The sequence below is a fragment of the Monodelphis domestica genome, chromosome 5 (genome assembly GCF_027887165.1).
Source record: "Monodelphis domestica isolate mMonDom1 chromosome 5, mMonDom1.pri, whole genome shotgun sequence".
In the NCBI taxonomy this organism is placed as follows: domain Eukaryota; kingdom Metazoa; phylum Chordata; class Mammalia; order Didelphimorphia; family Didelphidae; genus Monodelphis; species Monodelphis domestica.
Window position 1 is genome coordinate 215,699,762 of NC_077231.1, and position 23,241 is coordinate 215,723,002.

Consider the following 23,241-nt stretch of genomic DNA (forward strand, 5'->3'; position numbering starts at 1 on the left):
TTTCAGGGCTCGTAATTCTTGGCTATCACTTACCCTAGTCTCAAGTATTCAGTCAGCGGTTGTAGACATCAGTGTTTTGATTCCTCTGCTGTTTATTATAAAGGCTAGTTTAGGACTTTGCTTATCTTTGCTTTGACAATTTCAGCTTGTTGTTGTCTATGTGGTACCTTCAAATTCCCATTTTCCAGGAAAATTCTCAGGAAAATGCTTTATCATCTCTATACTGTATTGGTTTGCCTCTAAGAAACAAGAGCTTGTCCTAAAGTTGTAAGTACCCTAAGCAAAAAACAAACACAAAAAACAGCCCCCCCCCCAATATCAGGAAGAAGACAGACTACTTTTAATACCAATCTCAGCTTTAGAGTGTTGCTAAATGTTAAACTGGCATCAAGATATAGACAATGGAGACTAATTTTATTCCAGGAAAAGCATTCTCTTTTGAGCCGAAAATGATCCCCCGCCCCTTGTCTTGACAAGTGGTAAATAAAAGTGACTTATTGGCAAGGAATTGCGGGGGTGGAGGGGGAGGGGCATTGGCCATGGTGGTAGGGGAAGGTGTAAGAAGATATTAGAACAAAAAGCTCTCCGTTTTTGTATTAAAATGCTAATTTTAAAAACACATGTATCTTCAATAAGCAAGTTAAACCAAATTGAAAGATAACTAGTACTTGCTAAAGATGATTCATTTAAAAACAAATCATATAGAAGAAAAAACACTGGATTTGAAGTTGAGACCTGTGTTTGAATCCTGACTCATGCTTATTTGCTGGGTGACTATTTACAAGACATTTACCCTCATAGTTTCATCATCTGTAAATGGTGATAGTAATACGTGTACTACCTTTTTCATAGGATTATAATGAAGAAAAGACACAATAAGCTTTAAAAGCTCTTTCTAAATGTGGTATAATTCTTATTGACATGGCCTTATAGCCAATGTCAAAGATAATTCCCTTCCCTTATTCAATGATATATATAAATACATGGTATACAGTGTTCTGGCATATTCTCTTCCAAAGCCTACTAAAATAATTTATGGAGGTCTTATGGGACTATCACTGAAGAAGACAAATGTCATCTGCTAGGAGAGTTAATTCTATGAGAATGGATCACAGATTTGGTCTATCTTGGGTATTCTCTGTATTTCACTTTTCTAATCTGTTAAATAGTGTTCAGAGTGAAAACAGTGTTCTTAAAAATATTTTGCAACTTTTCTTTGAAAGGAATAAAAGAGTTAAAGTTTAGAATACTAAAATATATTAGGTTTTGCTGCTCTAACAGTTTTATTGATTAGATTTGTGACAGATGGGGCTGTTCTGGTTCTCCCTTCTCTTTCTCACCTCCCTGCCCCCTAACCCTCTTGGGAAAAACCCCCAACTCTCAAAGTTGGGAGCAGTTTAAAAACCCTAATCAATTAGGAAAAAAATCTGTACAATATTTAATGAGAATGAACAGACTGCAGATGATTGAATTTAGATAAACTATGTCCAATGCATTTGGGAGGCATTTCCTTTTTAAAACCTACTTTGAAGTTTGTCAAATGAACTAGTTGATCTTAATTAAATTAAATTGTGGAAAGTGTTTAGTATTACAAAAATCAAGCCTCCTGCACTGGTCTGGACCTTTTTAGATCATGGTATCCAATTTGAAGATTTATTACTTGAATAGTGTTTTCGATATCTTTAATAAAGTTTCTTAACTTGGATCCTTGAATTTGTTTTAAACATCATTTTAAAAACTGAATTTTAGTGTAGTTGATATCCTTTGTAATCCTATATATTTTACACTGTTCATAGGTTTCATGAGACTGCCAAAAGGGTCCATGACCAAAAAAAAAAAAAGGTTAAGACTCTCTGCTTTGGAAGAATCCAGTGGAGAACCATATAGGATTGGAATAAAGAATTATAAAACTGTAGGGATTAGGATTATTTAAAGAAGACTAACAGGGTATTTCATAATGGGTTTAAGATTAATAGTATTATTTTGTCAGCCTTTTTCTCTCACCAAAACTGCTGCTGCAGGAAATTAAGTGAAATATGAAGAACACCAAGACACTGAAGACTGACAAATAATGGAAGAGTTTACTAAATGAGATTATTGAATAACCTTCTTTGATAATCTTGAAGAATTTAATATACCTCCTGTTTGGTTTAGGTCAAACCTGGTCAGAGGCAGGGGATGGAATTTATGACTTCTTTAGGCTCCCTCCAGTTCTCTGATTCTGTGTTTCTGAAGTGCTTGGCAACCTGAGAGTAAAGGTTGATTTGGTTTGTGGATCAGGCTATTTTGTTACTATAGTGACACTTTCTTCCGGTGAAGATGAAAGTATACTGGCAGGGAATGGAGTGGGGGAAGGTGTTAAGTTTACTGATTACATTTTAATTGTAATGTCAGAAAATGGACACTGAATAGTAGGGAGGATTTAATATCTGAAATTATTTGGATATTGTATTCCACTTGAACTAATGGAAATGTTCATCACTGAAAATACAGCCATCACTGTCACCTTCCTAAAATAAGCAATTGCTATGGTTCATTCTGCCTGTTGGATGTTGTTTTTCTTTGGTTGGTTGTTTTGGGGATAGTGTCAAGGCTACAAATCTAGAGAGACTTATGATCACTGTCTTCATTCTAAGGTTAAAGAAAGATCCATTTAACCTAATACCATGATCTTTAAAGATCAATTTTTTCCTTCTCTAGCTAGTCAAAGAAAGATTTTGGAAGTGTGTTCATTACTTGCTAGGAGAAATTATAGTAATGTAAATTGTAGTAATCACCTGTTTCCTAGGAGGTGGGAAGATAGAAAAGGAGCTGCTATGCATGTATCTCATTTTTTTGTGTTGTATAAAAAAAGTTTGTTTTTCATTAATCATCAGTCTTCAAAAACAGTATCTTAGACCTTTTAAACAAATATTCTTGCTTAATATTCACTTTTATAAGTGTATATTAAAGAGAAGAGAAATAAAAATGAAGTAGGCTATTTAAATATAGTGTCAATATTACAGGGAAATTAGATATTTATTTGAGTGATGATACAGACATAAAGAACTTAAGATATTTGGGAAATCAATACTCATTAATTTTGAAAATGTTGCATGTGCATTTAAAAATAAAATTTAAAAAACATAATTAAAAAGAATCTAAAAGTCAAAGCTGTAGATAGTTAAAAAAACCCAACATCTGAATTCACTCAATAATCTTACCTCTCTTAATTTACTTTAAAATGATATAATTCCTATATACACATTTTTGTATATTTGGTTTATTGTCTATTCTTCCTATTATAGTATAAGGTCCTTGAAGGAAGGGACAGTATCTATTTTTCAACAAAAGCTGCACACCAAGGACACAGTACACTGTTATTCTCTAACTTTTCAGTACATCCTTGTTGAGTAATTACTATTAGATTCTCATTCAATTTAGTTCAATAAACATTTATTAAATGCAAGGTACTGTGCTGGATGCTGGGATTACCAAAATGAAAAATATCAGTCTCTACCCTCAGGGAACTTTTCTTCTACTTGGGGAAATGTCATGTACAAAGATGATTTTTTTTTTCCATAGCAGAGTTTGATAGAGATAAAGTAGATAGACAGACAAAGTGTGCAAGGATAATTTGAAAAAAAATTCAGTTGAGAGAACCAGAGAAAGCTTCTCTTAGAAGAGAAAACCTGAACTAAACTTTGAAGGAAGATTAGGATTTTGACAGACACAGATGATGAGGGAATGTAGTACAAGGATGAGAGAAACCTATACAAATACATAAACAGAAATGGAAGCCAAATCAATCAACAAGCCTTTATTAAGTTTTTATTATGTGACAGGGATTATGGTAAACATCAGAATATTGAACTTGCGGAAATCTGTAGCAGTTTGTAGAGTTCTGGAAGGGAAGTCAAGTGAAATAAGGCTAGAAAGGTAGCTTAAGCCAGATTGTGAAGAGCCTTAAATGCCCAGGCAAGGAGTTTGCCTTATTTTTCTGTAGGCAACAGGAAATCACTGAAGACTTTTGAGCAGAAGATTCAGGTTTGTGAAATAAGAAGATTATTTTGGGAGCTCTGTAAAAAATGGATGGAAGAATTGGGAGACCAGAGGCTGTCATATTCTGTTCTAGACTGTGAAACTTCATCCTAATGAAATTCATAGGAATAAAACTACCAAGGGTTATTCCCATTTCCAGTGGGGATAATTCTCTGGGGAACATTTTAAAGGATACTCTTAGAAAATATTGACTTCTAAAATTGACCCAATATGGGAATTAGGACAAGTCAATATTATAATGTAAGAAAGTATGCAAAGGAAAAATTTCTTGGGTGAAACCTTACCTGAAGAGAATTGTGTAAATTAAATTCTTTAATATGTTATTTGAATAGAAATATCACCATTAAGAGTATTTCCCCCAGTTACATGAGAGGGTTCTTAAATGTTGGTTGGAATGGACTCTGGGCAATGAGGTTGGAGACAGGTACAAACAAAATTATGATTTAATTCATGTTAGATTACTTCTGTGAAGGGCATTATATCAAGTCTTTTGCTTTCATACCTCATAGGAGATATCCTGATAAGTTAATGAAAATTCTAAGTGTAGAAAATTGGTAGAATCAGATTCAGAAATAAAAAGAGACTTCTAGAGTAATAAAAAAAAAGTAGTTATAGGTCAAATTCTGTTTTAATGGGATTATTTATTTCCAATTGTTTGGTTCTTCTTGAATGCTGTTGGTATTGACCGCTCTTTGAAATAAGTGTTTTATCAGCTGGGATTTTGAAAGACTTCACCATTTGGAAAATTTCCTTAAAATGGGAATTCAATCCATATCATTTTTTCCTTTTAAAGGCATTTTATGGTATAATAAGAATAATAGTTACAAAACATTTCCATTAAAATCTGAGGTGCACTGCCCCTCAGTTACCCATAAAATACAAGGGGGAGAGAGGGAAAGAGGAGAGCAAGAAGAATTGACATGATCTTAAGAACAGTCTTCGTGAGGCACAAATGGAGGGAACACATATGGCCAAGAAGACTGGAATTGCAGTTTTTTTTTTTTTAATTTTAAGGTCCTTATGAAATTCTGATAGCTGGGTTGGCTTCTTGAAAGGCACCATATCTCAGCTGTCTGGGTCAATCTTTTGACTGAGTCAGGTTGAGTCACTTGGCTATGGAGCCAGCTCCTTACCGGCCTTGAATATTGTGGGGCTGAGCCAGGCAGGTCTTAGTTCAGTAGGCGGTCCAGGTCATTGTCTACCCAGTGGCTGCTGCTGGAATATGTTAAGAAGGTTAAAAGGCTGATGGCTAAACCCAACAGATTACTTAGCTGCTGCAGTCTTCTTAGGGTGTGGTGTCTCTGCAGGATGCATTGATCTCCAGGATTCCTTGGGCTTGCACTTTAGTCTTCACCACCTTCATCCTCTGGCTCAGTGGAGTATTATAGATCTCTTTTTCAGCTGGAGTATTTCAGTTTTATTTTCCTCCCTCCCCCCGAAAATGGAATGATCCTTAGCCTCATATTGGCAGAAGTTTCACCTCTGACTTACTCAGAGATTTGCAACTGGTCTTCCATAGAAATATTTTTTATAATTATTAAAGATCAATTATATTCCTTATGATGAGTAATTAAATAAATGTTTATTTTCTTTCCAACTATGCTTATATGTTTTGCTCTAAATGATTACATTAGAAACCAAAGGGTAATATAAATTAGTATGATTACTTGGTCTTAACAGGATAGAGAATGGAATTAGAGTGAATGGAAGAAAGTTACCAGGAAGCACATTTTAGTTCATTTTAAGGAGGAACTTCCTAACAATTCGAGCTGTCTCAACTTAAATAGACTATAGGCATTTATTTAAATTAATACGTATTAGACTAGTTTTCCCATTAATAACATATTGATTTTAAATTGGTCTTTCCTGATTTTCTCTCCTTTCTTCTTCTCCTCCTCCCCCTTTTTAGTACAGTTTATCAGAGACTGATTCTTCAGTTCAACTAGTATGGACACTTAATTGTTAGCCACTCTAGAAGCTACAGTCTTATTAGATTAACAAACCTGTAGTAACCTAACTACTATACCAGAATAGCAAATTAGTGGTTCCTCCAGGTGTTACACATCTGACAGAAAAACAATCAATGCTCTCCATCTCTATGACCTACAAAGTTTTAGGTTATTCCAAAGGACACAAAGCAAAATTCCAATTGTCTGCACACTTGGATATGAATAGCTCAATATACAAATCCACAAGCATGAACTTATATATGCTGCACAGGCTAATTGAAAAGTGAGATGGTATGAGACTTGATAAGCGAGTATCCTAGTGGGAGAAGAGATTTCCTATTTTAAAGATTGAAAGAAACTTAAAGATCAATTATTCAATGCCTCATCATTGGATTGATGAATAGTAGTGTGTTGCAGTGTTTAGAATGTAGGTTTTGGAGACAGGAAACCTGGGTTAAAATTCCCCTTCTGATATTTACAGTATAATGACGGTCAAGTCACTTAAGTTTCCTGAGTTTCAGTATCCTCATCTGTGAAATGATGATAATGGAGATCAAATGAAAAAAAGTAAATGAAATGCTTGTCAGTTGTCCTTATTATTATACCTGAGGTAAGTTGAGGGGTAGAGAAGTTCAATAGCTTGCCCTCACTCACCTAGGCATTAAGTATAGCCAAAATTTAAACTTGGGCATGGTGATCTCTAATTCAGCATGCTTTCCCACCTACTCCTATATTGCCCTCATTGGAGCTGGGTGGGAAAGAATAGGTATTTAAGTAAGTAGTTGATAAAAAGAGATTATGGGTGACAAATAGCATGCTTAAGAGAGAGGTTAATAGTCCCTAATGTGACTACAGGGTGAAAGCTTATAACAAAACAGTAGAAAACATGGCAGCTAATTTCTTATCATGCACATTAGTGTTGTAATAATTTACTTAAGTATCTTCTTTCCTGTGAAAGTATTCTACCAACTTGAAACCTTAACCTATAGATTGTGGCTAGATGATTTACACAAAATAAAGATAAAGAAATTGGATTCTGGGTCAATGCTCAGTGTATTTTCACACCTGTGGCTATTTGGAGACAAGGAAAGGAGGCAAAGATAAGAGCCTAGAATTGTAAATACTGTCCAAAAGCCCTAGATATTTACTAGCTCAACCTAATAATTGTAACTTCAAACAGAATATTTTATTGTGATGATAAATTTCATTCTCACTAGACAAATCTATGCCCCTTAACCAGTAAGAAGCAAGAATATAATTCTCATTTCCTTAAGCTAAGAAGGTAATTTCCATTATCTGTACTTCAGTCATGGAATTTCTCTGCTTGACATGGACTCATTTAGATTTCAAATAAGTTAATCAGTAAAGGGTAAACTAAAATTGCTCTATTGAGTTAATTTTCATTGCACTTATAGCAAATGATTGACTTTTCATAGAGCACAAGTATTAACACATAGGAGCAAGTTCATATGAATTATGTTTTCTAGAATAGCAGAATGTCTGATGCATTTGTTATTGTGGCTCAACCACAGTATATCATGCTATCTTCTGAAAAGATTTTAGGCTTTTTAGAGGAGGGTAATTTGAATTCTTCTCTGATATCTAAGCACTAATTGCTAGTGTAACCTTAGGAATATTGAAGTCACAGGTGGCAGATCTCTATATTTCTTCAGTGTTGTTCATTCTAGTACCTTAGACTACTATTACTCACTACCTGAACTATTGTATTAAACTTCTAACAGTTCTTCCTACTTACATTTATTTCTTTCCCTACTTAAAATCCATACCTCCTACTACTGCCAGACAAACCTTCCTCATGCATAGATCTGGTTCTACCACTTTTCTGTTAAAAATGTCCAGTGATTCCACATTACATACTAAATAAAGGTCAAATGCCTTTACCTGGCATTTAAGGCTCTCAGAATCTAGTACCATCTTCTCTAGTTTTACCTCATACAACTTTACCACATATTCTCTATTTTAGTTGATCTAGTGTACTCTGCCCTCCCAATACATCTTATACTTTCTTACTTGGTGCCTTATTTTTTTTTTTATACTTCAAATGTCCTTCCTTCAAACCTGTAAGATTGTTCAATTTCTCTCCAACCTTTTAAAGCACTCCTCAAAAGTTATTTCTTTTGGAAAGTCTTCATTGATCATCTAGTCAGTGAGTATTTCTTCCCTTTGGTTTTCACATAGCATTTTGTTTTGCAACCCTTTAATATATTTATCCCGTATTATTTTGTATTATAATCTATGTATGTCTTCTCTCCACTATACAGTTAACTCCATTAATGCAGGATCAAATTTTCTGTAACTTTCCTATATCTTCCAATATTTAGCACAGTCCTTACACACAATAGTATCTTAAATATTTTGTGAATCAGATTAAATTGAAATAAAAACCATGAGTCATCTTTGAATTTTGAACTCTTCCTTTCTACTCTTTCATCATATATGTCTACACTTTATCTATCCTTTACTTTCTATTTCTTCTTCTAGATTCTTCTAGACAGCATCCTTATTATTTCATACATGTTTGCTGCAATAGCCTCCTTGTTGATTCTCATATCTGTAAACTCTCTTCTTTTGTCTACATCCAGCTTCTCAGTGACAGAGCAATCTTTCTAAATCACAGTTTTCATTATGTCACTTAGATTGGTTCCCAGTTGCCTATTGGATGATTTTCAGACTTTTCTGCTTGACATCTGAGATCTTCTATCTCCTCTCTTCACTGTATCCACCAAATCTTGTTTCTCTATATTCACAAATGTACATACGGGACAGGTCTATTTATTTTATTTTCCCCAGCATTGTCATTTCTGCCTCCCCTTAAATGTTCATGTTTCTCATTTACCTGGAGTGCTTTCTACTTACTCACCACTTATCTAAGTTCTACTCATTTTTCAAGGCCCAACTCAAGACCTACCTTCTTCTATGAACCTTTTGTCAGTTATTATTCTATTCCTCAATGATATACTTCTTAAATATACTTGTTACTACCATATGCAGATTAACATTTCATTCTTTTCCAATGGTTATATGCTGAAATTTCTATTACCCAGCTTGAGTGTAAGCTCTCTGGGGACAGATATCATATCTTAAGCTTTGGGTACATAGTAGATAGGGAACTAATCTTTTTTGTTGTTGTTATTTTTAAAAATTTAAGTATTTTTCCATGGTTACATGATTTATTGAACAAATATTTGTTGATTGTTTGAAATCTCTAATTGTTTTTGTTATTTGTACCTGTCAGCAGCCAACTTTTCCTTTATTATATACTTTCAGTATTTAGTGGTAATGAACTGAAAAAAGAATTGTAATAATTATGAGTCATATTAAAGATAAAAAGCTTTCTTTTATTTTGGGAATTGAAGTCACACCAACATCAAGTCATATATACATGTATATATAGATAGATATCCAAATAGAATTACATGATTGTATAAATATATATATTGTAGATATATTTATAGATGTATCCATGCCACATTGTGACTTTCTCCATTGTGGTCCTGATATAGTAGCATAAAAAATTAAACGGGAATTATTTGGGAATTTTGCAGAAGTTGCAGATGATAAGCAAAGGCTAGAAGATGACACAGAAAAAGTTTAGGAACTCAGAAATGAATAAAATATATGTATAGTATTGTATAATATCACCATAGTTTATATTTTAATTTCTTTCACTATAAATACTCCATAAAAGAAAAATAAAAATTCAGATTTCTTCTTTGGTATGAAGGGAGGACCAAAATATTTTACTTGATTTTCCAGATCATGAGAGCACTGTGCTTCTAACCCCCATGATGTGGAAGGAATACCTGTGTGTGTATATATGTATATATATATATATATAATTTTTTAATACACACATATACACCAACATTCATCTTATGTAGTCTAAATACAAACTAGATAATGCATAGGGGATTCAAGAATGAGAAACGTGTTTTAACTTGTCAGTAACATAGATCAGGATTTCATGACCAATCCAGAAGTCATTTGGGATTATTTACAGGCAATCATTTGGGCCTGAGGAGGTCCTGCTATTGTCATTTAGAGGGAGCTGAGAAATTTGCTGTTGTTTTGAACGAATGCAGTTTCTTAATTATTTCTATTGATTTTTGCCTGCGTTTGTTTTTTTCTTTTCTTAGCATCACAGTATTTTGCCAATAAAAAAATCATGTTAGGTCATCTTTATAAAGTTATATTGTTTCCTGCTTTTAAAGAAGATCTTATTGTTCCATATTCTAAACCTGACTCTAATAGACCTTACTTGTTATAGAGCTGTTCTTATTCAGTTTAAACTGCATTCTTCTTCATCATTATAATGACTCCTTCCATTTAGGCAGCAATGCTTCTCACTGCCACCATGGATCCTAGAATATTTTGCAAACTTGGAGATGAGAAGATTGTTTCTTCTCTGAAGGGGTGATTTACCACTAGCCATAGCAGACAGTAGGGATGTAATAAAACTAGTTTAAATCTCTATCCACAACCCCATTTAAATTTTATTCACAATGAAGCCCACCCTGATTGTGCTCTATTATTTGTAATACTTCCCTACTTAACTTGCACATAGCATTTCCCCCCTTGTAACTCTCTTACATAATGTTCACATATTGTTTTTTTTTGTTGTTTAAATTATATTTTATTCCTTTTCATCAACAGATATCTGCCTTGCCTTCCTCCTACCCTTCCTTCTGCTATTGCTGCACTGAGAAAAATAAAAAAAATATAACTACTTAACAAACATGTATAATCAATCAAAACAAATTTCTGCATTGGACATATAAACAAAATTATGACTCAGTCTACACTCTCTGTCACTTCTAGGTTAGGAGATTTGTATGTTTCATCATGAATCCTCTGGAATTATGATTGATCATTACATTGATCAGAGTTCTAAGGTCTTTCAAAGTTATTTTGCCATTACTATTCATTGCTATTACTGCATAAGTTGTTCTGGTTTTGCTCACTTTGTTTTGCTTCAGTTCATACAAATCTTCCCAGGTTTCTCTGAAAACTATCCCTTTTGTCATTTCTTTAAAAATTTTTAAAAATTTAATTAATTAATTTAGGATATTTTTCCATGGTTACATGATTCATGTTCTTTCCCTCCCCTCCTTTTTTCCTCCTCCCAGAGCCAACAAGCAATTCCACTAGGTTTTACATGTATCATTGTTCAAAACCTATTTCCATATTATTATTTGCAATAGAGTAATCATTTAGAGTCTACATCCACAATTATATCCTCATCGAACCATGTGATCGATCATATGTTTTTCTTCTGCATTTCTACTCCCACAGGTCTTTCTCTGGATGTGGGTAGTGTTCTTTCTCATAAGTCCCTCAGAATTATCCTGGAAGATTGCATTGCTGAGAAGTCCATTACATTCGATTGTGCCACAGCGTATCAGTCTCTGTGTACAACTTTCTCCTGGTTCTGCTCCTTTTGCTCTGTATCAATTCCTGGAGGCCTCTCAGAGTGCCTCTTGTCATTTTTTAATAGCACAATAGTATTCTATCACATTCATATACTTTAACTCATTTAGTCATTCCCCAATTGGCTAGTAATTCCTTATTTCCAGTTCTTTGCTACTATAAAATAATTATGATGACTATTAATTATTTTAATGTAATGGTATAGTTATTTGCACATATTCTATATTCCCCTACTAGCCTGTGAGTTTTTTTGAAGGCAGAAACTATCTTAACTAGACCCTTTGATCTCTTTCAGAAGTGCTTACATGTAGTCAGTATTAAATAAATGTTTGGAGAATTGAATTTAATTCTCTTCTGTGTAAGAGATACAAGCTTTTGAAGCAAACAACTCTAGAGATTATGCTTGGTATGCTTGACCTAAAGCTATTGCCAATATCATATGTTTAAAAGAGGTTTCTAAGCATTATATGGAAATCATGTCAAATCTAAACAATAGCTCTTGCTGAAATAGCTATTGATATTGAGAGAAATTAAAAAAAGTAAAATGGAAAATTCGTTATTTGGCATTTAAAGCCATTATAATCTGGCTCTAATGTACACTTCCAGGTTTATTATTGTATTTACTTCCTTTCAAGCAATGTGTATTCTAGACAAACTGGCATTTTTGTTGTTCCTCATACATAGCATTATATCTCTCACCTCCATTTCTTTGCTCTTCTGCATGCCTGGAATGTGTTCTCAATTTGCCTAAGTTTCTTAGCATCTCTAGTTTCTTTTAAAGTTCATCTGTAAGGTCACTTACTAAAAGAGGCTTTTTCTCCCCAGCTATTAGTGCCCTCTTCCCCATGCTCCCCTTCCTGGAAGTAAGATTGTTTCTCCTTTAAAGATGTCTTATTAGTGAAATCCCATGGCTATGAAAAATATACAAACATGCAAATCAATTGAAATAAGAGACTGTATTCTTAATTATCTTGAATTTAACAATCTCTCCCTCTCCATGTACTCATAACTCTAAAATTTAATCTGTATTATTAACATTTTCTCCATCACTTTCTTAAATCCAGATAATCCATAAAATAATAAATCAAGCCCTAATTTGTCATGTGCTGATTTCAGAGGTGTAACTATGTACACTGAACATTTAACAGTGGGAGAACTATTTAGAGCTGGCTACAGCACACACCAGATTGTATATCTACCTAAGAGAGTTGACATTGCTTAGTAGGTAGTGAGGTGCTCTTGAAGCCAGGACGAACTGGGTTTAAATCCTGTCTCTGAAACATGTGGGTTGGATGGTCCTGGGCAAGACACTTAATATTCTATAGGCAAATCTCACAGATGCAGAGAGGGTGATGACCTGTATTACTAGAAAGGATTTCCTTATCTAGGAGTTCCCTATGGCAATAAAATCATGGGTCCAGTCCCAATGCTGAACTATTTCTCACATACTTATATGCTCACATTGGCTTGTCCAAGTAGTCCTTGAAGTCAAGGACTGTTTCATTTTGGTGTTAAATGCACAATGCCTTGGAAATAGAAAGTGCTTCAGAAATGATTTTTTGATTGATTTCAATAGTGGAAAAACATGAAGAACTTTTTTGTTTATTTGTTTTATTTTTATAGTTAGACATCTTATGTGCATTTATTCTTTTCTGTCTCTTGGGGAGAAAGAAGCTCTAAATACTAAAAAGACAAACTAAGGCCATCTTTGAAAGCGATAAACAGAGCCTTTCTGTGTTAGGGCAAGTAAGTCACTTCACCTCTGCTTGCCTCAGTTTCCACCTCTGTGAAATGGAGATAATAATGGTATCATCCTCTCAGGTAAAGATGATTTTTACAAAGATCAAATGAGATAAAATTTGTAAAGTGTTTAGCACAGTGCCTGGCACATAGTAGATGCTATATCAGTGTTAGCTATTATGAACAAAGAAAAGTTGGCTGCCGAAAAATAAATAGCTCAGGAGCATTTTGATGTTATGTAAAATTGTAGGTGAAAAAGTTTCCATGAAAGGACTTTAGGTTAATACTGTGTAGTTGGGGTGAATTAATATATAAAAAATTTAAGAATGGTTGAGAAAGATACTGAATTGTTTCTTAGCATTAATTTCATCACAAATAGTATAATTTCTTTTTAAAATAGAGGCTGGCAAATATATTTATCAAATTTAATTTAAAAAGTTATATGTAAACTTATGGGTTTTTTGGAGTGAATCAGGTATAAAAATTTCATGGTTGTAATTCTATAAGGTTTTGATTGAGAACTGTAACTGTAACTGTAATTCCCACAGAATTGTGACCATGCTATTTTCATGGAGTTGCTTTTATTTTTTTTTTGGACCATACCTATGATTTCATTGGTATAGGGAACTCTATCCATTTCAAATATGTACTTACTCTAAAATGAATAGTCTTAAAGAGTTGTCTGAGACACTGAGAAATTAAATGAATTGCCTAGAGTCATACAACCAATAAATAGCAGAGGCAGGGCTTGAATACTCTTCTTCTTGACTCCAAGGTTTGGAGTCCATACCTTCTCTCTTTTTCATGGATTATTTAATTAAGAAATATGTTTTTAATAGTCCATCTAAAACTCGTGGTGGGGGTGTTGTCTTGATTCCAACTTCTACTCATACTAAGAAGTTGGCTATTTAGTTACATCTCCCCCTTTCCATGTTGTAGGTAGGACTATGGCTATCTTCTTATACTATCAGTTTGAGTCCCTTTTCTGGTGTATTTTCCCCAATATCAATTTCCAGTTATAATTATCATATCCCTTATATCATTGATTGATCCAATAATCAGTACTCTAGTGTTATTTATTTATTTATTTATTTATTTATTTATTTATTATTTTAAAAGCCCTTTGCCTTCCATCTTAGTATCAATTCTAGCACAAAAGTGGTAAGGGCTAGGCAATTGGGACTGTGACTTTGCTCAGGGTTACACAGCTAGGAAGTATCTGAGACCAGATTTGAATTCAGATCTTTCTGATTCTAGGCCTGGTGCTATATTCCCTGTGTATCTAGCTGCCCCTGCTCCAACATCATTTAACCAATAAATATCAATTAGTTTTTGCAAAGGAATATTTGATGAGAAGATATAGTAAGAACAGAAATAAAACATATCCCTCCCCCTGAACCAATGACACACTCTTCCCTCATGCTACCTTGATCTTTGAGGAGTGGGTGCTCAAAAAAGAAAAAAAAAGAAATATCTACAAAGCATTTGCCCCATTAGGTATGCTTCTTTCTAAGTAATTTCCCTGCTGACTGGGTCACGCAGGTCATTTCACACAAGGGTTGGTGGCCAGAAAACTCATCACTCAACTTCTGCCCTTGAGCTTTCAAAATCTCTTAAGGTCAGCTTCTGGGTGGCCAGATGAGAGTCCAAGATCCATCCCCACCCAGAGTCCCATAATCATTTTTCCTCTTTACTTAAATACAGTCAGGGAGGAAACGGGCATTAGTTGAGTTGTTGGAGCCCTTTGTATGCATGTCCAGTTCTGGTTCAATAGCACATTAAAAATCCCCTCTTTGACACACACACACACACACACACACACACACACACACACACACACAGCACTGGCCAGAAAACAATCATATCATTCTTGTTCATGTTCTGAAGTGGAGAACAGGGCTTTCCTTTTGTGTGTAATTGGAAGCAGGCTTAGCAAGGATCAATGTTGGGGATTGCTTTAGGCAGAGTATGCTGTGTAGACTCTTAAGGACTGGACTTTTATTGGAGAGTCCCATCACACTTAAAATATTCCATAATTTCATTAGCTTGGGTACTTCTACAACCAACACAGATTGCAACCTCTTCCCCTTTATCCCATATATTTCACCACTTGCTGGTCAACTTTTTGGTGATGAGCCTCTAAACTTAGCTAGTTTGGTCTTTGGCTAATTATCAATCTCCTCCTTTCACCTTTTCCTTTTATGCTCTTCCAGGACTTGAAGCATGTCTATATATCTTTCTCTCTCCCTCTCTCCTTCATTCAGCAGGTACTTATTGGGTCTCTTTTGTGAATTTTTCATGTTTTACTTTGTTGCTTCTCTTCTATTCCCTTTTCTCCTTTTACTTTTCTCTTTTTTATTTTCATTTTCTCCTCTTTCCTTACTCAGAAAATCACATTGATTTACTAAAGCACTTCAGTTTATTATATGCTTCAGAACCTGAATGTAATTTTTGGTCCTGTTGATAGAAGTATTTCCTTCAGGGGTGGAATGCAACCAAATTTATTCACGGTAATCATTTTCTATAAATTGGAAATGAATTAACAAACACTGAACTATTAGCTCCCAGGGAAAGGGTTCCTGTGTATCTCTGGTCACAAATACTTTAGCACTTTCCAGAGTGCCTTTACCAAAAGATCAGATTTCTTCTTCATTTTCCTCAATGTACCATATTGTTGATTCATTTATATTGATCTCTTGGCCAATCATGCTATAACCCATGTCTGAACAAAGCTTATCTAACACATGGATCTTCTCCCTAAGGCCCATCACAGCTATCATGTACTTAGGATCACTAAATAGCACTTTTACACCTATGTTTGGGGGCCATTTTAAGCAGTGAAATCACCAACAGAAAGCACAAAAATAAGATAAACACGGCACTAAATAGACCACAAAAAGAATTCTTGTTTACAGTGTGATAGCTGAAACAAAAGATAGAATGTTACCTTATTCAAATTCAGCTTGGGAAGTGGGTCTTTTGACACCACTCACAATTTTGGCCGTTCTGTGCATATTTACAAATAATTGTGAAAGTACCATGAGTATTGATTTTAGGGTTACACCTATGTTGTAGTGAGTAGGAAAATTCATAAATATGGAATCCACAAGTAATGAGGAGAGACTGTATATTATGTGTGTACAAATCTACTCCACTCTTTGTTATATATTCCTAAACTATTTTTTCAAATTAGTTTTCAAAAATGGAATAATAATTAAATCAATCATTTAATCATTTACTTAGTACCTATGAGGTTAAATCCTGGTGATTCACAGATAAATATGAAATAGTTCCTGTTGGGGGGAAATGCATACATATATATTTAAATATAAAATATGTCAAAAGCAAACAATGATAATTTTGAGTGTAAGGGACCAACAGGTGAGGGTGGGGTTTCAGATAAGGCTCTATCAAGAAAAAAAGGAGTGGAGCTGAGCTTCAATTGAAAGAAACTAGGCAGAATTAAGAAAGGAATACATTCCAGGTATGAGGGACAACTAGAGATGGGAATGGGAAGGTGTGGAGAGAACAGTAACTAAATTAATTTAGATAGAATATAGATTGCACAAGGGGGAATAATGATAATAAATTTAGAAAAGTTGACTGGATTCATATTGTGAAGGGCTTTCAAAGACAAGAGAAGAAGTTGCCATTTGTTATAGAGTTAATGTAGCCATTGGAGCCAAAGGAACATATTCAGATTTGTGCTTTAGGAATATCCCTTTGGCAGTTGTGTAAGAGGTGGATTGAAGTACACTAGAAGGATTCACTATGTTAGAGAACATTGCCTTTAGTTCTTTTGTAAAATTCATCGTAGAGACTATCAGATTTTTAAGAGACCTCAGAGAAGGGCCCAGCTAGTCCAGTACTTCACTGACCGAGAATCTATTTAGCAACATATATGACAAATGGCCAGCCAATTTTACTTAAAATCTTCTAATAAGGAAGAATACCTTCTCTTCTCTTTCAGGCAATTCATTCTACTTGTGGATAGTTTTAATTTGTTTTGAAGATTTTCCTTAAGTCAAATCTAAATATGACTCTAGACCTTCCAGTCTTTGCTCCTGATTTTATTCCCTGTAGCTAAGCAGAATAAGTATATTCTTGCTTTCACAGATTAATCCTTCATGGATTTGAAGATGGTTGTCAAATTTTCCTTGAGTTTCCTCTTCTATAGTCTAATTGGTCTTGGTGTTTTCAATTATTCTTTGACCTTAGAGCTGTTTTTGATATTTTGAAAGCTCTCCAGGTTGGACCCTCTAAAAATGTGTCTTTCAAGAACTGGATACAATTGGGTGGTTGTTGTCCTTTGTACTTGAAGAGAACCAAAATGATATTACTATTTTGGGATCAATGTACAGTGTGTCCAACTGTGGCTGACCAGACCAATACTAGCTTAGAAGGCTCTATCACAAGTCAGGCACAAAAAGCCCATATGAACATTTGGGTTGGAGATGTTTCCAAATTTGTGCATTTCACATTTCTTTTGAGCTACTGAAATTCTGCTTTGCTCTTAGAGCACAGCACCTTCTTTGGTGTAAGCACTCCATGCAATAGAATACTGAATATAATTCTTCAGATGTGATCTGACAAGGGTAAATTAGAACAGGATTAGTCCTGGACAACATACACTCTGAACACAGTCTAGAGCAGTGATTGCTTTTTTTGACTTCCATGTCAAAATGATTCAAGTTGATTTAAACTGAATTTGTATTCCCTAAAACTGCTAGATGGTTGCTATCTAGCCATACATTCTGCATATTACATTCGTGAAATTGATTTTTTTGGATCTTAGGTGGGACTTTATATTTAATCCTAGGAGAATTCATCTTCCTCCATTCATCTTCTCCAGTGCCTTATCATGATGTGCAGGAGACCTGACTGACTCTATCTGGACAAGTTTTGAGTATCATCTAAGTAATAATGAATTATTATCAAATGCAATTGATCACTCTATAATTCACTTTTGTGTGAGGTTTTCATTTATTGGGTTGTATACTAGATTGAGTCTAAAGCCTATATCACAGATTTTAAATTTCTCTAAAATATGTTTCCAAACTCTCTTTTTAGCTTTATCTCACTGGAATATGATTCATGTTCCTAAGTTCAAATTCCATACCTGTCACAAATTAGTTATAAGACCTTGGGCAAATTATTTCTTTGAACTTCAGTTTTGTTATTTATAAAATGAAAAGACTAAGATAGATCATTTCAAATGTTATCTAAACTCTGGAACTCATGTTCTGTTCCCATACACCTACAGTACATTCTATCCTAAATGGATTAATTGCTGTTGCCAAATTCACCTTGCCATGTTTTCACCCTTCCTCATCACCTCTCTTCTCTGCTTGTTGTCTAAAAAAATTGCTGATTTGCAATGTATGTTACAGTGTGTCTCCTAAAATGTGTATGTCTTCCCACTAGGAAAAAATCTCGTTTTAAAGACTCATCATGAAGTTTGTGATCCCAGGAAGACTTGGAAAATGGTTTCTAATTCCTATGGGTCAGCAGAGTTGTTAACATTTCCAAAAATGGTGGTTGCACTGGGTGACTAGCAGCATGCCTATTTCAGCTTTTATTACACATGTCAGTTGTTGTGTGGTGACTGGCTGGGTTCTTGCCAATCATTAGGATGCTAAAAAGGGATCTGCATCAGAGGCCATTATGGCTGCTTCCAAAAAGATAGATTGTCTGCAGGCAGCAGGGTCCGTTAGGGAATGACAATAATCCCATATAAAGCCAGTTATTATTAGGTAGAAAGGAACAGAGTCTCCCAGTCTTTTTCAAGGTTGTAGTCCCAATCACAAGGTTTTTAAAAATGCCACATATATGAAGAGTGGTTAGTAAGTCAAGTAATTTAATTTTTCATCTTTTTTTTCAATAGATATTGCAAATGCATACTTATTATGTCTGAGAAAACAATGTGGTAAAGTGGAATAAGTACTGCATTTGGAATCAGAAGACCTGGGAACCCAGGTTTATTTTATATTGCCTGTGTGACAATGGGCAAATTACTTAACCTCCCTGGCTTTAGTATGTATCTTCATCTGTAAAATCAAGGGGTTAGACTAGCTATTTACTGGTATCACTTCTAGCCTGAATGCTTTGACGTTTTGAATATGCTGTATCCATTTCCCCTGCAATATAAAGCTGGCTACATTTCTGAAGTAGAATATTTTGAAGAACTACTTTAAATTTGCCTTAGTTATTGACCAACCCATATATATTCTAGGACAATGGTTTTTAATGTTGAGTCCCTGAACTTAAATTTTTTTGATAACTGTGACAATAGTATTAATTCCTTTATGATTCTAAATATTTTATTTTATGCATTCAAAAACATCCTGAGAAGTGGTCCATAGGCTCTGCAGGGTTGTCAAAGGTACTCATGACACACAAAAAATTGAGGAGCTCTTAGTCTGAGATCCAGTACTGCCTCTTAATTCAAGGCAAATTGTATTGATTTTAATGTGAGTATTATCTTTTGGGAGACAAGATTAACTCCTCTTGTCAAGAAGCTGCTTGATGATGTTGGTTTTCTTCACTGCCTAATATCTGAACCTCCACATTGAGGTCTATCATCATGGTATCCTCATGGTATTAGAGGCAGCTCTGGGTTCTCAAAGGCTATGTCAGTAGCACTTAGCCTCTAAAGAAGCATAAAACACTGGGAAGGTTTTGAGTATGGGTCTGGCAATGAATGTTATATTTCTCATTAGAGGACTGGTTCTTCTAAGTCCAGAGAAACACATCCCCAGAAGGCTGGTCATCAGGTGATACATTTTTTTCAGATGGGACAACTCAGGAGCCATCCACAGAGTTGCTGAGAGTTTGGTTGACTGAAGGGATATGATCTATATGCTCACACTGACAAAAATCATAGTCACTTTAAGAAGTTATCTGAGCACATCTATTTTCATTTTTACAATCTAGAGAAGAGTATTCTGGGAGAAATCAAGCAATCAATCATCAGGCATTTATTAAGGGCTTTCTATGAAGCAGAAATGGCACAAGATTTTGGGGATACCAAGATAAAAGGGAAACGTTTATTGCCATCAAGAAGCTTGCTATCTATCTGAGGGAGACAATGTCTATGTATGGAAAGAGTTATTAACCTTTTTGCATGTATCATGGACCCTTTTGGCAGTCTAATAAAATCTATGGACCTTTACTCAGAATGTTTTCCTAAAAAAATCATAATGGAAGGGAATGCTAAACTTTAGTTAGAGGTTAATGAAAAATAGATGTAATTCTCACCCCCTTCTCCCTCCCTGCCCCATCCCCAAATTTACAAATTTCCTGAAATCTATCCATAGACCTTTTGGGAGTACTTGGACCCCAGGTTAATAACCCCTGACATATTGGATATATATAGAATAGATATGAGATAATTGAAGAGTCAGATACTATTAGCTAGGGGGCTCAGAAGAAGTTTCATGGTGTTTGAGCTGGGCCTTGGAGGAAGTCAGAGAATCTAAGAGATGGATGTAAGGAATGCTTTCTCATCATGGAGGCTAGTTAGACATCAATAGAAGTCTGGAGACATAGATTACTTTCCAGTTTGTCAAGAGATGAGCTGTGTGGCTATTGGCAAGTTGTTCAACAATTCTTATCCTTTGCTTTTTTCATAAAATTGGTAAAGTGTCTGGATTCCATTTTTGTCATTGTAGGGTACAAGAGAGGGAACTTGGTGGGGAATAAAGGAGTCAGAAGAACTATTCAGGATGTGATTAAGGATAAGATTGGGAAAAGGTTCAGCCCAGGAAGGTTTGTAGAATCAGAAAAGAGATTGCTGTGGCCATAATTGAGAATACCAATCTAGAAAGATGAGTTGGACTAGCCACAAAATTCCCTAGAAAGCAGAAATATAAGGGCTGCAATTTACCAATTCAATATTACTTTTGCTGAGCAAAGAAAAGGAGAGAGAAGGCACAGAAAATGGAGGAGTAAGAAGAGACTAATAAGCTAATAGTTACATAATACTTTATGTCTCTCTTACTGAATTATTGTGAGAAAAGTGCTTCATAAGCTTTAAAAGGCTATATAAGTATAACTTATTATTTACATTAGTATTGTTAAACACATTTGCATCGTATCATTTGATCTTCCCAATAATAATGATTATAGGTAATGTAAGTTTACAGAACAATGTACATTTTCTCATTTGACGCTCCCAACAACATTGAGAAGTAGTTGGTACAAATGTTATTATTCCCCTTTTATAGATGAAGAAACTGATGTACAGAGGGTGATATATACATTATATATATGTAACATAAAAGTGATTTACCCAAGTAAATGACAAAACCAGGACCCAAAGATAGTTCTGACATTAAGTATGGTTTTTCCCCCACTATTCGTGGTCTTGAATAAGGATGGGAACATGGTACAAATAAAGAACAACATATATCAATGGGGAACATTTGAGGAGAATATACTGTAAGGAGTGACAGAAAGTAACAATTCAGATTGTTTTCTCAATGCCCACATCTGAACATATTTTGGATCAGATCAAATATTACAAAATTTATGTGTAATGACATATGCTTCTTGGAAAAGAACTTTAGAGTGGAAAAGAGCCCTTAGAGATCAAGGTTACTATGCCCAGGGTTTCTTGACTTCATGTTTAGTTCTCCTTCAATGATGCCATGGCTCATTTGTGGACCTTTTTATGAAATGGAAAGCATATTTTCCTGTGTATACCAAGAAAATAGCCAGGCTTACTCTCTAAGGCCACTCATAATCCCTCCAAGAAAAAAACTGCTCATGAAATATGGGAATGTGGAGTTGAATGATAAAATCAGTAGTGTGGAGTGAGAAGACCTAGGCTTCCGTCTTGACTTTGGGGCAAAAATTACCTTATCTGGACCTCAGTTTTCTCATCTATATCTTGAGAGGATTTGATGACCTCTAAGCCTCTCCTTTCCAGTTCTAACATGCTATGATTCTAGATTCTCTGGGACTGGATTAGAAACTTTATTCTTAGATGGCATATGAAGTGCTATGTCTTGAAATGTTATGGCCAGAAAACTTGAAAGGTTTAATTTTTAAGAACAGATGATTCTTTCACAAGCCTCTCTTAATTGCTTCTGTCTCATGTAAGTGATCCCTTTACCAAGATTTTTTGCATTTAAAAGCATCCCTTAATTGGGACTGGAGGATATTTTAGCTCTGATGACATTCAGGTCATTTTTGAAGATAAATCTGCTTTCCTTCCCCTCTTTTCTCCTCTCCTCACAACAAGGATGAACAGTCTCATTCTTGCCTTGTCATCCTAGCAGTTCTGCAGTATGCCTGCATTTCAGGGGCCTTAGTAAAGCAACCAAAAAAAAGATGCTCATGAATTAATGCCTTTCCTGATTATCACATAGCTCTTGCCATTGTCTATTGAAAATCTCAAACTTCATAATTTCCAGTAATGAATTTTTCCTCTATTGACTTAAAAATTAAATTCCTTTTCTTGGAAACATAAAGGAAAAATCTAGCTCTTGTGCTGAGTGTTAGTTCTTTTTGAATCTGAACATTGGACCAGTTTTACTTGAATAGGTGTGGATAAAACTGCCTCTTTGGGAAAAGAACTCCAATTAGGAATTCTTTCACTTGGGGCAAAAAATATAGTTGGAGTGGCACAGAGGGCAATCTGATCCCAGGAGGTGGGGATCAAAAGAAGCAAGAACTGACAGAAAGAAGACCACAAAGTGAGGTAAAATAATGTACACTATAAGGAGGAAATAGCTCTTCCTGGGGAGTAACACTGGATGCTGGCACCTTCATCTAAAGCCCCATTTGCCTGATAATAGTTGCAATTCTACTGGAGGATGGGAAGAATTGTCAGATTCCTAGGAGGAATTATATTCTTTATTCTATGGACAAATAGCAAGCAACAGGTGCAATTTGGTGGAGCAAATATTAGCTAGATTGATGTTAGGTTTCTTTTACAGAAATAGAAAGGTTACTAGATCTTGACCAGGGAAGCAGGTGCCTTGGATCTAATTTTTTTTTTTATTATAAGACCCTCTCTGTAGGTTTATCTGCCTGTGAGCTATGCTTTTATTTACACATT

At 34.8% G+C, this 23,241-nt stretch overlaps 1 protein-coding gene across 1 annotated transcript in view; it reads left to right on the forward strand.

Annotated features, from left to right (window-relative positions):
• The window catches only part of TMEM178B (transmembrane protein 178B), a 478,364-nt gene that overhangs the window by 2,308 nt on the left and 452,815 nt on the right, over nt 1-23,241 (forward strand). The window lies entirely within an intron of this gene.